The sequence below is a fragment of the Solanum verrucosum genome, unplaced genomic scaffold, assembly GCF_900185275.1.
Source record: "Solanum verrucosum unplaced genomic scaffold, falcon-dt-bn FXZP01000050.1, whole genome shotgun sequence".
In the NCBI taxonomy this organism is placed as follows: Eukaryota; Viridiplantae; Streptophyta; class Magnoliopsida; order Solanales; family Solanaceae; genus Solanum; species Solanum verrucosum.
In genome coordinates this window covers 1,243,500-1,257,403 of record NW_026020020.1, presented here as the reverse complement: position 1 = coordinate 1,257,403, position 13,904 = coordinate 1,243,500, and the positions used below count along the sequence as shown (strand labels likewise).

General features: G+C 36.4%; 1 protein-coding gene across 1 annotated transcript in view; it reads left to right on the top strand.

The window, feature by feature from the left end:
- LOC125821071 (tetraspanin-6) overlaps positions 1-13,904 on the top strand; it is a 1,176,838-nt gene that overhangs the window by 404,508 nt on the left and 758,426 nt on the right. The gene's annotated exons all lie outside the window — the stretch shown is intronic.

Genomic DNA, 13,904 nt, shown 5'->3' with positions numbered 1-13,904 from the left:
AACTCACAAGGGTAAAAAAGGAACAATATGATAATGTATGCATTGATTTTATGAAATGACAAGTATTATGGACCAACTATTTATAGAAAGGTGACATATAAAATAGGACGGAGGGAGTATATCCTAAAACTTTTCTTTTAACTCAAAAATAACTTTTACTCTCTGTCCATCTTTATTTATCAATTATATTATTTTGGAATATTCAATAATACTTATCCATTTTATAAAATTAATGATTAAGAGATTAACAATACTCTCTTATCTTTTGAGTTGTTCTATCGTGGATCGATTGCTTACGCCGATTAGGCATACCATGTATAATGATTCACCGTTCACAATAAATAAAAAGATAAAAAGAAGAGTCACTCCAATTTATCATTTTGTGTTTATTTTACTCTTGCTATTAAATATAATTGTTTTTTCAATGTTTAAATTACTTATACTCCCTCCGTTTCACAAAGAGTGACCTGGTTTGACTTGGCAAAAAGTTTTAGAAAATAAAGAAGACTTTTGAATCTTGTGGTCCTAAATTAAAGTTATGTCAAATGTACTAAATTGCCCTTCAATCTTGTGGCTTTAAACATGTCACGTGAAAAACTGAAATTAAAATGTTACCAAAAAAGGAAATAGATCATTCTTTTTGAAACAGAATAAAAAGGAAAGGAGGTCATTCTTATTTAAACGGAGGGAGTATTTAATAAGGGTGATTTAGTAAAATTACTTTTATCATTTATTGTTTCTTAATTCTTGTGTTAAGTTAATAATGGACAGCTATTGTTGAGAGAGAGTAATTACCAACTCCACCAAAACAAAACAAAATGAGTCAAGGTATTTTAAATTTGTTGAGGGAGTGGGAGAAGGATCAAATATGTGAGACATAAAAACCATATAAATAGTTTAATATTTTTCATTTTATTTAATAAATAAAAATAATAACATATATTAACTATTTTTTCTCTCACTTTCTTATGTATTAGGTATGAGTTTCTATTTCTAATCATGATATTATGTACCTTTTCTTAATTAACTATTTAAAATCTACTTTTCTACATTAATAATAGTAAATTTATTTTACTAATTTTAAGAATGATAAGATAAAAGAAATCAAATTTAATTATATATGTATACGTTATATTACTTATATTTAATATAAAATTGTCCAAAATTTTAGTCGAGGGTTGGTATAATAGTGTTAAAGGAAATAGTAGAATATATATTTTGTTAAAAAATTAATGCAGGTCATTAAACTTTACAAAAACATAAAATTAATATTATATAAAAAAAATTCATTTAAAATAGTCAAATTAATCCTAACATTTTCTTTGATTTCCCTTTTAGAATTTTTATCTTTTTCTAATCTTTTTAAAGCAGAATCTTAAAGTAGATGTGAAAGAAATTAGTACCAACTACTTGACTTAAAGAACCAAAGAAAAATTAAAATTATAAAGTAAATAATAAGTAATTTCTCATGGAAAATCTTCTTGTTCAACAGAGTAAAAATCATACCTACGTTGTATAGGATTTTCACCCAAAGTTCATTAACTCCTATTGTAATGACCCATCACATCATCATTGAAAATACCTGTTATAAAATGCCAGAGTCTGAAATTTGATATACCTAGTCAAGTTAAGTCAGAATTCGCTCCGCCTTAAATAACAAAACAATTCTTTTACGCGGGGAGAACAGGAAGGGAACTACCTAAGACCTCTATAATTGTCCGTTGGCCTCTATAACCTGGGCCTTATGTAGCAATCCCTGAGTTGCCTTGGCGACACCCAATAGTGGCCCTAGCAAAAATAAATCATTTTTCTTCTCAATCCAAGCTCTAAAGGGGTTGTCTCCTCCTAAAAATGTCTTAATGCTATGCCTGAGAGAGAGAAAACCCCGCAATATAGAGGCAAAACTCTCAAGAAATACATCTCCAAAGCCTCATCGTCACAAAAAAATTCTCCAATCTCACTCGAACGGAACCAAGGGATAAATATTTGTGCACTCTGTAGCAACACCTTGATGTGTAGGTAGGCTATGATTTACGAGTAGTAGAATGAGGTCAGAAAGCATGTATAAAATATAAATTTGACAGAAGAATCAAGATTAGTCCTGCGAGCATGTCGTTTGGATGAATAAAATATGAAATTAAGTAAAAGACATAATTGTGCAGTAATGTGTTCTTTCCTCGATGGGTGTTTCGTGTCGATGTGACCTATGTGTTGAACTATAGGGTAAGAAAGTATAGATAGGTAAATTTAAAGAAACTATATGAACTCGCAACTGAGAAAATAAACTTAATTATCATTAACAAGGATGAATATGTCGTAGTGAGGGCATGCATGTATAATAATATTATTTAGTCATTGTTAGACTATTCATCATGATAAGGAAGAAGAATTTATGGGATTAATTGGAGTTAGGATGGACTTAGATTCATGTATATTCTTAAATTGAATGTTTGTTGATTGATCCTCAGACAAAATTGAACTTCATGATGTGATTTTGATATTTAAAATTGCATGAGTTATCACTTAATGAAATTATTGAATTCCTTGTGTTGCATGTATATCTGTTGTTGTATATTGAATTTTGTATGTGTGAGAGATAAGCTTACCATGGAACTTACAGTGTGATGAATGGCTCGGAACCAATATGAGATTCCGAACGAGCAGTTACATATATTCGGTGGGTTGGATACCACACTAATATGGTACAAAAACGAAGTTGATCTCCTACATAGCATGGCTATTGAGCTTAAATATGCTCGTTTGTACACCTAGTGGTGATGTGTGAGTTGTTATTGAGATTTTTAGACTTCTATTGTTACATTGAGATATTTGATGGTTGTGTGACCTATTATCGTATATGATCTATTATGTGGTGAGTATATTTGTTGATTGGCTAATTACTGTTATATGTTGCATATTATGTACTTGATAGGACTAATCGCTAAATATACTTATCATATAAATTAAAAATCTTGTGGTTTAGAATATTAAGTTTGATGAATGAAGGTGGTTGTGGTGGTATAGGTCTTTCATGTTAAACTTGTGATTTCTATATTAAGTGGCATTATTTAATCCTGATGATACTTATCAGTATGTGTGGCAAACTAATACTATTCTTGCTACATCCTTTTGGGGTGTAGATGCGTTATAGGTTGACTAGAAATCTCTTATGTAAAGCAATGAATAACCATCCTCAACTTTTGCGCATCTTTTTTCGGCAAAAATTGTCTCTTTTTCCTCTTATTTCATTTAGAAGCAATTGTCATGTCTAAAGTAGATCCTGTGAGTTGATTTTTTTTAGTTGCATTAAGTTACTTATTAACGTTATGGGTCTTCGTAAATTTGTCCATAAATTGTAGGTGTATTTATTTAAAAGGTTTGTAACTGATTTTTTTCCTTTTGCATATTTTTAGTTGGGTGGTAAGGATTCATATATCTTATTAGGAATAGGGTAGGTGTCTGCAAAATCCATAATTTGGACCATTGATGAGTCAAGGATTTATGACTCATTTAAGGCTTCCAATTCACCAAAAGTAGTGTCCTCAATGCCCATTTATATTTTTGTTCTATCAAAATGTATTTGTATTTAAGTTATGGGAGCATAAGGATATTATAGAGATGAAAGGGATCAAAAGAAGTCAATTTTTTTAAATAAGTAGGCAAAAACTACATTGAGCATAGATAAGGTGTCACGACCTGAGCCTACACCCTAGACGTGGCCGACACTCGAGAACCATTGTTGGTCCCCGAGCGAACCCTTATCCTAGCTAACTACAAGCGGAAAACTAACTCAAATAATAATAGGCTTAAAACAAAATGAAATTCATTAAACCAAATACTCATAAAGTCTGGAAAATACTCAATAGCAATACATATAGTTTGTAAAACAACTCAAAAAAAAGTAAATGTTGAGAGACACCTCAACTCTGCCTATCTATGAAGCCGCTATTATTAAGGAAGGATGTCGGGACAAGACCCACGACATCTCAAAACTACTAACTAGAAAGTAAATGTGAAGTCCTCTGAAATACAAGGAGGCTTACCAAAAGCTAACTGGAGTATAAAGTGATCTCAACGAAGCACATGTTGATGACCCTGAACACCTGCATTTGCATCATAAAAGGATGTTGGTCGAATGACATTAGTATATTTGAATGTACAACTATGTAATATAGCCGAAACAAAATAATTTAATGAAAGGACTGTAATAAATACAACATAAACTCAACTGAATGTAAAGAATTAAAGGAATAAAATCATTTAAACTTTACAAAAATACTTACTCATCTCTGAAACTCAACATAATAAGTGACATATTGTTGTTTGCCGTAATCAATGACACAACTTCCAATTCAAATGTCTACGATCGTGCAATAGTATAATAACCCAACCAAGGGTTGGGGTCGTCCCAAGAGAGTGGTTTTGAGAATTTATAGAAAAATAAAATTAAGTTCTAACTAGTCGTAGCTAAAGACGTTAACGAGTAAAAACATAGTAAATAAAAGGTGGTGACACAAAGTGTCAAATATCAAATGGGGTTTTTGTCGCAAATATATAAAAACAACAAATTAACAATGGAATCTAAGCAATGAGAGGGGGATTCTTGGGATGTGACTGGAATACGGGTTAATCTAAAGTATTGGGTACATGCTTTCGATAGAAAAGTTATAGAGTAATAGTGACTAGGCTAAGATTTATGTGGAAATAAGTTCTCTCTCGAGCAACTTACCCCGTTTCAAATGGGTTCCTCTCGGACACCCACTTGCCGCATGAAAGCCAGCCTACGCCTTACCCCACTTACTCTCTCGAGTTGAGTGTTAAGATATGAGACTAGGGCTCACCCTCTCGAGCTGAACCTCATGTCGACCCACTCCTTAGTCCATCAATTTAGTGGTCTTAGTTTTACAACCTCTCTCTCTCTCTCGAGCAAACCAAAAACACATAAATAAACTTGTATTTGCAACTACAAATTCATTAGATTCATACACAACCACTAAACGAATCACAATTAAACTACAAATAAACTATCAGCAATCATAACAAATATCTTAACCCATATTCGCTAAATCACACCCTAAGAATTGGGGGTTTTAGCCACACATCAAGAGATAGAAATTTATACCTAAATGAGTTTGCATTCAAATGGGTATGAAGATTTAAGTCTTGTTACAAGCCAAGAATGAAGAATCTAATAGACTCAACTCCAAATCTTGAAGATAAAAACCCTCTTCTCCTTCAAGTCTCCAAAACCCTCTCACTTAGAGCAAAAAGTTGCTATTCTATTGTGAAAATTAAAATAAATGTTTGACTGTCTAAAAATTAATAAAGAGTTTAGTATTTATAGACTTTAGAAATTAGTGCTGGCGGATCGTTCGGCGAGGTTAGTCAGAATCGGCGATTCGCCCTTTGGTGTAGTTCATAGCCGTCTTGCACTAGCCTTAAACATCGTCGTGCTCTGTGTCGTTGGGCGACATAATACTGCTTCGCGGAACTATTCGGTGACACGCTGACTGCTCCTTTCATCGCCTTTTTGATCCTGATCCTTCAGGGCTTCGCGTACTGGAACAAAGGGTGAAGTGCGTCCCTTCGGCGAATCGCCAAGCGTGCTTAGCGATGCTCAAGTTTCAACTTCTTCGTTCTTTTTAGCCTTTTTGTTCCTTTTTGCGCCTAAGTGTCCATGCTTCCACTAAAACTTGAAATACCTGAAACTTAAAGGTTTTTATCAAATATTGAGATAAAACAAGCATTCGAGGAAACAATTTCTATTAAAATATAGCCCTAAATGAGTCCAATTTGTGGACTCATCAACACCCCCCAACATAAACTTTTGTTTGTCCTCAAGTAAAACTCAAGTTCAGCAGTTCAAATAGGATGTCTCAAACAGTGCTACACAAGGCTCAATCGTGAATGCACACAACAAGACTCAATTTACTTATGCAGGAATCAATTGCGTAGTCAAAGATTCAAGTTGTGACACACCATTACCAAAGATTCTTATGCTCACAATACTTGCTACTTGTGCAAGTTCAAGCTCAACAAAAAGTATCTAAATGCCCTAACATAAAGAATGATTCCATATTCACACACAGAGGTTAATCAATTCATGATCAGGAATCAAATGCAACGCTCACACTCAAAATGAGGAACATAATGCATGTTTTCACCCATAAGTTTGCCCTTATTTTTCAATCGAGTTTCGATTCGGCTTACTCAAGATCAAAAATGTCTTTCTAAGGCTTGTAATGGGGATGAGTGCAAATGTATGGTCATTTAGGCTCAGTGGCTTTTTCCTCGTGAAATGTGGTAGTCTCAAGGCATTCCCTTCTTTTTCTTTATCAATTCTTTTTCTAGTGATTCTAAGTCACCTTTATATTCACCTCCATGGATTGCTTGGAAACCCGATTTTTTTTGTACTTTATTCCACAAATTTATTATTATTATTTTATTTTATTTTATTTTTGTAGGCGTTCCATTATTATGCAACACCATGGGTTAAGGGAGACTTTTCCTACACTTCTTGACTACTCCTTTTCCTTTTCACCACACCCCCAACTTAGGCTTTTGGCCTAAGTTGGCTATTCGCTAAACCACAAATCAAGAGGATTATAGGTAGTGGGTCAAGTAAGGTCTAGGGTTCATCAAGGTTCTTCCAAAGAAAGGTAAGGCTCAAAGGGTGTTCAAGAGAGTTTCACACGTTCACGGGTAGACCACAAAAGAGGTATATGTTAAATTTGGCTCACACTCTTTAAAGTTGCCTAAGGTCATCTCAAGAGAACACCTTTCTAAATCAATCAGACTAACGGGTCAAATTCTAGGTTTATTCATGCATGGTTCAAAGCAAGATAATCACACAAGGCATCGACACTTAAGTCAAACAAGACTACACACTTTCGCTAGTGTGCAACGGTCATTAAAAGAGAATCAATTCGATAAATGGCTAATCACAACGAGATGCAAAGAGTTCGCATATTGTTTATGCAACTTTATTTGGCCTCGTCGTAGCCGCGCATTCATGTTCGTTCAATTGAGAGCACTATGCAAGTCATCGGTCTTGATCGAAACTGAGACTCAAATTTTTGCAACAGAACATCCACATTCAACTCACAAGGGGTGGCAAAAATGTGCGAAAAATTCAAAATTTTTCGGAAGAGTCAAAATCATTTGCAATTAAAAAATAAAAGGAGTCTCAAGCTCAAACATCCACAGAAAAGAAGATAAACATAATTTTGACACAGAACAACCCAAACATATACACAAAACACAACTATCAGCACAAAAGGTGTGGGCCTCACCCCACCACAAATAAAAATCATTTGTCATCAAATGCAAATAAAAGTAGCCAACAGTTAAAGTAAAGAAAGAACAGAGAAAAAGGTAAAGAGGGGATCCTGTCTACATGCTTGCTTCATCTGTCAGGGCATTGTTTCCTGATCCATTAGCCTGAAATTTGACAATGGTTCCCGAATTGTCATTCTGGTTCTCATTGTGTTCATTTGCCTTAGCTTCTGTAGTGATGTTAGGAACACCCATTCTATCCACGTCATGGCTCACAAAAAAAAATTATAGTTGTGTAGACTCCACGTTTCCACGAAGGAATGGTGGGATCAATGGGGACCCTTCTGCTGGAGCTTGCTTTCTTACTTTCTCTTCTTTCTTTTGCCAGTTCTGCTATCTTCTCGTCTCTTTTGAAATCTCGTGCTCTTACATGTCGGGGTGGCATGTCTCTCCCTACGACCTTTGGTGTAGCCATTTCTGTAAAAGACTTCAAGACAAAGTTAGAAAATATTTAAACAAGTGCAAGGGAGTCATGGGTGTAGAATCGCTTTGCCAAGCTAGTTGGCGAAGTGCTTATCTAGCTAGGCTATTTGCTGAAAATGATGTACGAATGATATAAGGGCGCAGACAAAAGGAGAACAAAAGGGTTGTTCGGCGAGTCGCCTAAAGCCACAAATCACTCGATACTTACAACATCCAGTTAAGGGCGAAATGATAACATTAGGCGAACCGCTGAGCAATTCGGCGAGTTTTGTTTTCGCCGAACAACTAAACGTGTCTATTTTCAACCCATTTCTCTCAATGTTCACCCCGTAACCCAGATAGTGCAATTTAGGCTTAAATAAAACAATTTCAACGAAGACCCATAGAAGTTTCATATTTTTCCCCATGTAAAAACTCAACTCAAAGCACAGTTGAATGGGAATCCCTCAAATCGCGCGACAGTTACTGAAGTATAATCAATAATACATGCAGTCCAGTAATTCAGAGACTCAGTAGCGATTTTACACTATCAATCATTATGCAAACGAGTACAATGTTAATATCCTAAATGTTGGGTTCGAGTTACCAACCTTTGATGCCGAATAGATACTAATGAAGTGCTACGCATCAATGCAACCCAACTTCGAGAACAATTCAACAGCTAAAATACTCTAAAAGTACAAGAAATAAAAGGCTAGAGTGCAGGTGTGAGTTTGATAGGACGAAAAAGTGAGAGAAAATGAATGAAATAGAACTTTTAAATCCATGGCTTGCAAAAACCGTCCAGTTTCCTCCCATTCGGCGATGTCAGTCAAGTTCGCCCATTCACTCGGTGAAGCGCCAAGTGTCCAGCTTCTTAGCCAACTGTGACAGGATCTGCTGCTCATGTGAGGATTCCAATCGATGGTCTACATCGAGATCGCCGACATGGTCGGCAACGCGCCACTAATTTTCTACAGATCGCCGAGTTTTACAGGATCCAAGCTGACAATGCCTTGCGTCAGACGACGGAAAGAGTCGTGTTCACCGATCTTTTCGGAGATCCGCCAACTGGACTTGTTGCTTGCCTCCATATACTATTTCAATCACCTCCCTTACTTTATCCTATACAAACAACACACTATTATTCTACTAGTAATTAGGAAATACTTAAAGGGTTTTGGGTTGCCTCCCAAACAGCGCCTTAGTTAACGTCGTTGCACGACACAAGTCCACTTTCAGACCTCATTCTTTGGGTTAGCCATAGTATCACTAGGCAAACCCCCTTGTTGTCTCGGATTGAGATGAGACGAGATATGACCCATTTGGGTATCTAACTGCTTGATTGAAACTGAATGAGATGTGACAGTCTGGCTGAGGGTAGACACGTCTTCTTTCATGCCTTTTAGCATTTTGTTTGACCTTTCAACTTTTTAGGATACGCGATAGCATATCCTCGAACCTACCACCTTCCGAATCCTTGGGCTTCTGACGCTCGTGGGGAGGCACATATCTATCCTTCTCCCCATCCTTCCAATTTGGATTACGGTCCCTTCATTCATGATCTCGATCCTTCCAGCCTTCGTCTCTAACCCATCCTTGGTTACCACCCTGCCCTGGGTAGTTTGAACGATAGCCCCCGCCTTGGTTAGCTAGAAAATTCACTTCCTCGCCATGTATGGCTTCAAACTTCATTTCCTTAGGATTCGCACCCCGACTCCCACAACATTGACACTACGGGCACCAGCCCCCATGACATTTTTGGATAAAATGTCAAGATGCATCATGATCTTGGCCATGTTTTGGTCTCTCTCATTGTCCTTTTCAACCTGCTCCTTAGATAGCTGAAATATGACCGGTGAGACCTGGTCTTCGCGGGTGTACCACTCCCTGTTAATGGTTGTCATGCCATCGAGAAGTTGAGCAGCTACTACATATAGTTGTTACATTAATCCTCTGGGTGAGAGTTGGTCAGCTACACCTTTGTTTACCGAATCTAGACTCTGGTAGAAGTATTGAATGAGCACATTATCAGGTAGACCATGGGGTTAGGCATTGTAGCACCAATTTCTTAAATCGGAGCCAGGTTTCGTGCAGAGGCTGTCCATTCAGACGCTTAAAGCTTTGGATGCTATCCCGAATAGTCATCATCTTTGAGGGAGGGAAAAATCGCACATTAAATACGGTGACCAACTCCTCCCACGAAGTGATCAAGTTATGTGGCAACTTAGCTAGCCACTTGCACACCTCCCCCATCAACGAAAAAAGGAATAGCCTTAATCGAACCGACTCCTGAGAGATGTTTTTGAATGAGAATGGTCCACACACATCTACGAAGTTTCGAATGTGTTCATGTGGGTCCTCATGAGATAATCCACTGAAGAGTCCCTTTAGTTGTAAGAGTTGCAACATGGTGCTCGTTATGTGGAACACCGCATTTCCCTCAGCTGGAGGTAGACAAATGGCTCCAACACCTCTCATGAGATGTGGATCATTGATGTTTGGCTTTTGGACATCATTGAGGTTTTTGATGTCGTCTTGGTGGCCCACCTAGCTACCGTTGCTACCGTTAACACTCATGCTTTCTGAAATATTTACACAATCAACAGAACAAAACTAAAAATTAAATTAGTAAATTACAACTAAGAAGAAAATAAATTTTACTAATCTAAAAATTCTCAAATAACACCACTTCCCGACAGCGGCGACATTTTGATGTTTGTCGTAATCAATGACACAACTTCCAATTCAAGTGTCTACGATCGTGCAATAGTATAATAACCCAACCAAGGGTTGGGGTCGTCCCAAGAGAGTGGTTTTGAGAATTTATAGAAAAATAAAATTAATTTCTAACTAATCGTGGCTAAAGACGTTAACGAGTAAAAACATAGTAAATAAAAGGTGGTGACACAAAGTGTCAAATATCAAATGGGGGTTTTGTCACAAATATATAAAAACAACAAATTAACAATGCAATCTAAGCAATGAGAGGGGGATTCTTGGGATGTGACCGGAATATGAGTTAATCTAAAGTATTTGGTACATGCTTTCGATAGAAAAGTTATAGAGTAATAGTGACTAGGCTAAGCTTTATGTGGAAATAAGTTCTCTCTCGAGCAACTTACCCTGTTTCAAATAGGTTCCTCTCGAACACCCATTTGCCGCATGAAGGCCAGCCTACGCCTTACCCTACTCACTCTCTCGAGCTGAGTGTTAAGATATAGGACTAGGGCTCACACTCCCGGGCTGAACCTCATGTCGACCCACTTCTTAGTCCATCAATTTAGTGGTCTTAGTTTTACGACCTCTCTCTCTCGAGCAAACCAAAAACACATAAATAAACTTGTATTTGCAGCTACAAATTCATTAGATTCATACACAACCACTAAACGAATCACAATTAAACTACAAATAAACTATCAGCAAGCATGACCCAATAAATATCTTAACCCATATTCGCTAAATCACACCCCAAGAATTGGGGTTTTTAGCCACACATCAAGAGATAAAAAATTATACCTAAATGAGTTTGCATTCAAATGGGTATGAAAATTTAAGTCTTGTTACAGACCAAGAATGAAGAATCTAAGAGACCCAACTCCAAATCTTGAAGATAAAAACCCTCTTCTCCTTCAAGTCTCCAAAACCCTCTCACTTAGAGCAAAAAGTACCATTTTATTGTGAAAATTAAAATAAATGTTCGACTCTCTAAAAATTAATAAAGAGTTTAGTATTTATAGACTTCATAAATTAGTGTTGGCGGTTCGTTCAGTGAGATTAGTCGAAATCGCCGATTAACTCGGCGATTTGCCCTTTGGTGTAGTTCGTAGCCGTCTTGCACTAGCCTTTAACATCGTCGCGCTCTGTGTCGTTAGGCGACATAGTACTGCTTCTTAGAACTATTCGGCGACACGCTGACTGCTCCTTTCATCGCCTTTTTGATCCTGCTCCTTCAGGGCTTTGCGTACTGGAACAAAAGGTGAAGTGCATCCTTTCGGAGAATCGCCATGCGTGCTTGGCGATGCTCAGGTTTCAGCTTCTTCGTTCTTTTTATTCCTTTTTGTGCCTAAGTGTCCATCTTTTCACTAAAACTTGAAGTACCTTAAACTTAAAGGTTTTTATCAGATATTGAGATAAAATAAGCATTCGAGGACACAATTTCTATTAAAATATAGCCCGAAATGAGTCCAATTTGTCGACTCATCACATATAAAAATACACTTTAACTCTATAGGGAGATTCTCTAGCCGATTATCATCATTATGAGTTACGTGATGATTCAACATCTTGTCCACGCTGCCAAAACTATCTTATATTGTGCTAGGATATAGAAAATCTCAACTAAGTGGATCCACTAAGCTCTACCTAAAAGCATTAAGGATTCATCTAAAATGCATGATCTTATACCCATATTGGCAAGACATGGTTTGTAGGGGTTGTGAGTTATCTGAATTCTCCTCTATATCAGTGTTCAATACTACTCCCAATTATGTATATTCTTGCTCAAATGTATAAAAATATATTATTTCTCTGGTTTGAGATAAATGTCAAACTATCCTCTTAAAAGAGGTAATTTCTCTAAAATATCTCTGAGACTCATTGCTCATTTAGAAAACAAGGTTTCTCTTTGCTCAATGTAAAATTACATTTTGGGTTGAGATAATTACTCAAAAGGGACCTCTTTAAGAGGTAATTGCTCCGTACTTAATCTTTCTGAAAACTCTTTTAACTTTTCTCAAAAAAAGTCTACTCTTTTATTCTTCATGTAAAAATGAAACATTTGGGAAATACTTAGTTCTCTTATACTCTTTCTCAAACTCCTCTTTACTTCCTCAAAACACAAATGTTAACTTTAAAAGATTCTCAAGATTTATAACTCCAAAGAGGGTTCATGCTGAAATATAGACATGAATTAATCGACAAAAGTATCTGAATAACAATATAGGAACCTCAATACTCAACTCAGAACTCAACGATACTACTCATCTCAAGAAAACTTTATTCATATGGTTCTTGCAGAAATATAGACATGAATGAATCAGCTTAAGAATCTCAATGCATAATATATAACAATTAATAATTAGCAGTAGAATTTCAAAAAGAGTCAAGAACTCAAGAACTAAAAATCAACTCATCTCAAGAATACTCAAATCTAAAGATACAACCCTAGATTACTCTTTTACTGATTTGAAAGTAGATGTAGGGCGTGAGGACGAACTAGTCCAATACTATGATAGCCTTACATACCTAGAAGAACAATGTTCTTAGCGAAATCGATGAAAATCAATGAACACTTGAACCCTAGTTTTCTGTTCTTAGAACCTTGCTCTAATGACTTGAAGTGTTAATGAACATAAAAGAACTGATTAACACTTCTAAGCCCTTAATTAGGTGTAAAAAATCATGGTTTAGGCTTACAATAGGGGTTAAAACGACGTAGTTTAAGTACCAAATGCATATGGGAAAGACTAAAATGACCTAGCTTAAAAAACTGACAAGGTTTCTTAAAAGGGAGGTTTCACGGGCCGTTTAAGGCTCCACGTTCTGTGAAACACTTTACGGGACATGTAGCCGGCTATGAAACTTCACCTGCCCAACAAGGCTTCACTGAAATGGGCATAACTTTTTACTTCTAATTCAAAATAATGCAAACTTGGTGGCGTTGGAAAGAGGACTCAAAGACCTTTAATTGATAGGCCAAAAGCCACCAAATTCATTTTGTCCTGAGAGATATGGTCGTTTGAATTTGACCCAAGTAAAGTATCATATTGAAACTCAATTGGTAAGAAATTTTTCAACTCAACTTTGTGTTAGGTAATTCTATTGACCTTACTTCATGTCATGCCCCGAGGCTACCCCTAGACGTAACACGAGACCTACAATCATGAGTGACCCCAAGCTAACCCTGAGTCTGGTATATAACAAACATACTGAAAAATAACTAAGTAAATCATGTACTATGCAGAAGCTAAAAACAGTGGATATCTAAAACGGGGAAAAACCCAACTAGTCTAAAAATATATAAAATAATAGGAGTTTAGTGATAACTGAAACAACCACTTAACAACTCAAGTTGAACCTACTACTATGTCTAAAAAGCCTCTAACTAAATTGAGTTGTTGGGACATGCCCCCAGCTAACTCTAACAAAACTGAAAACTGGAAATA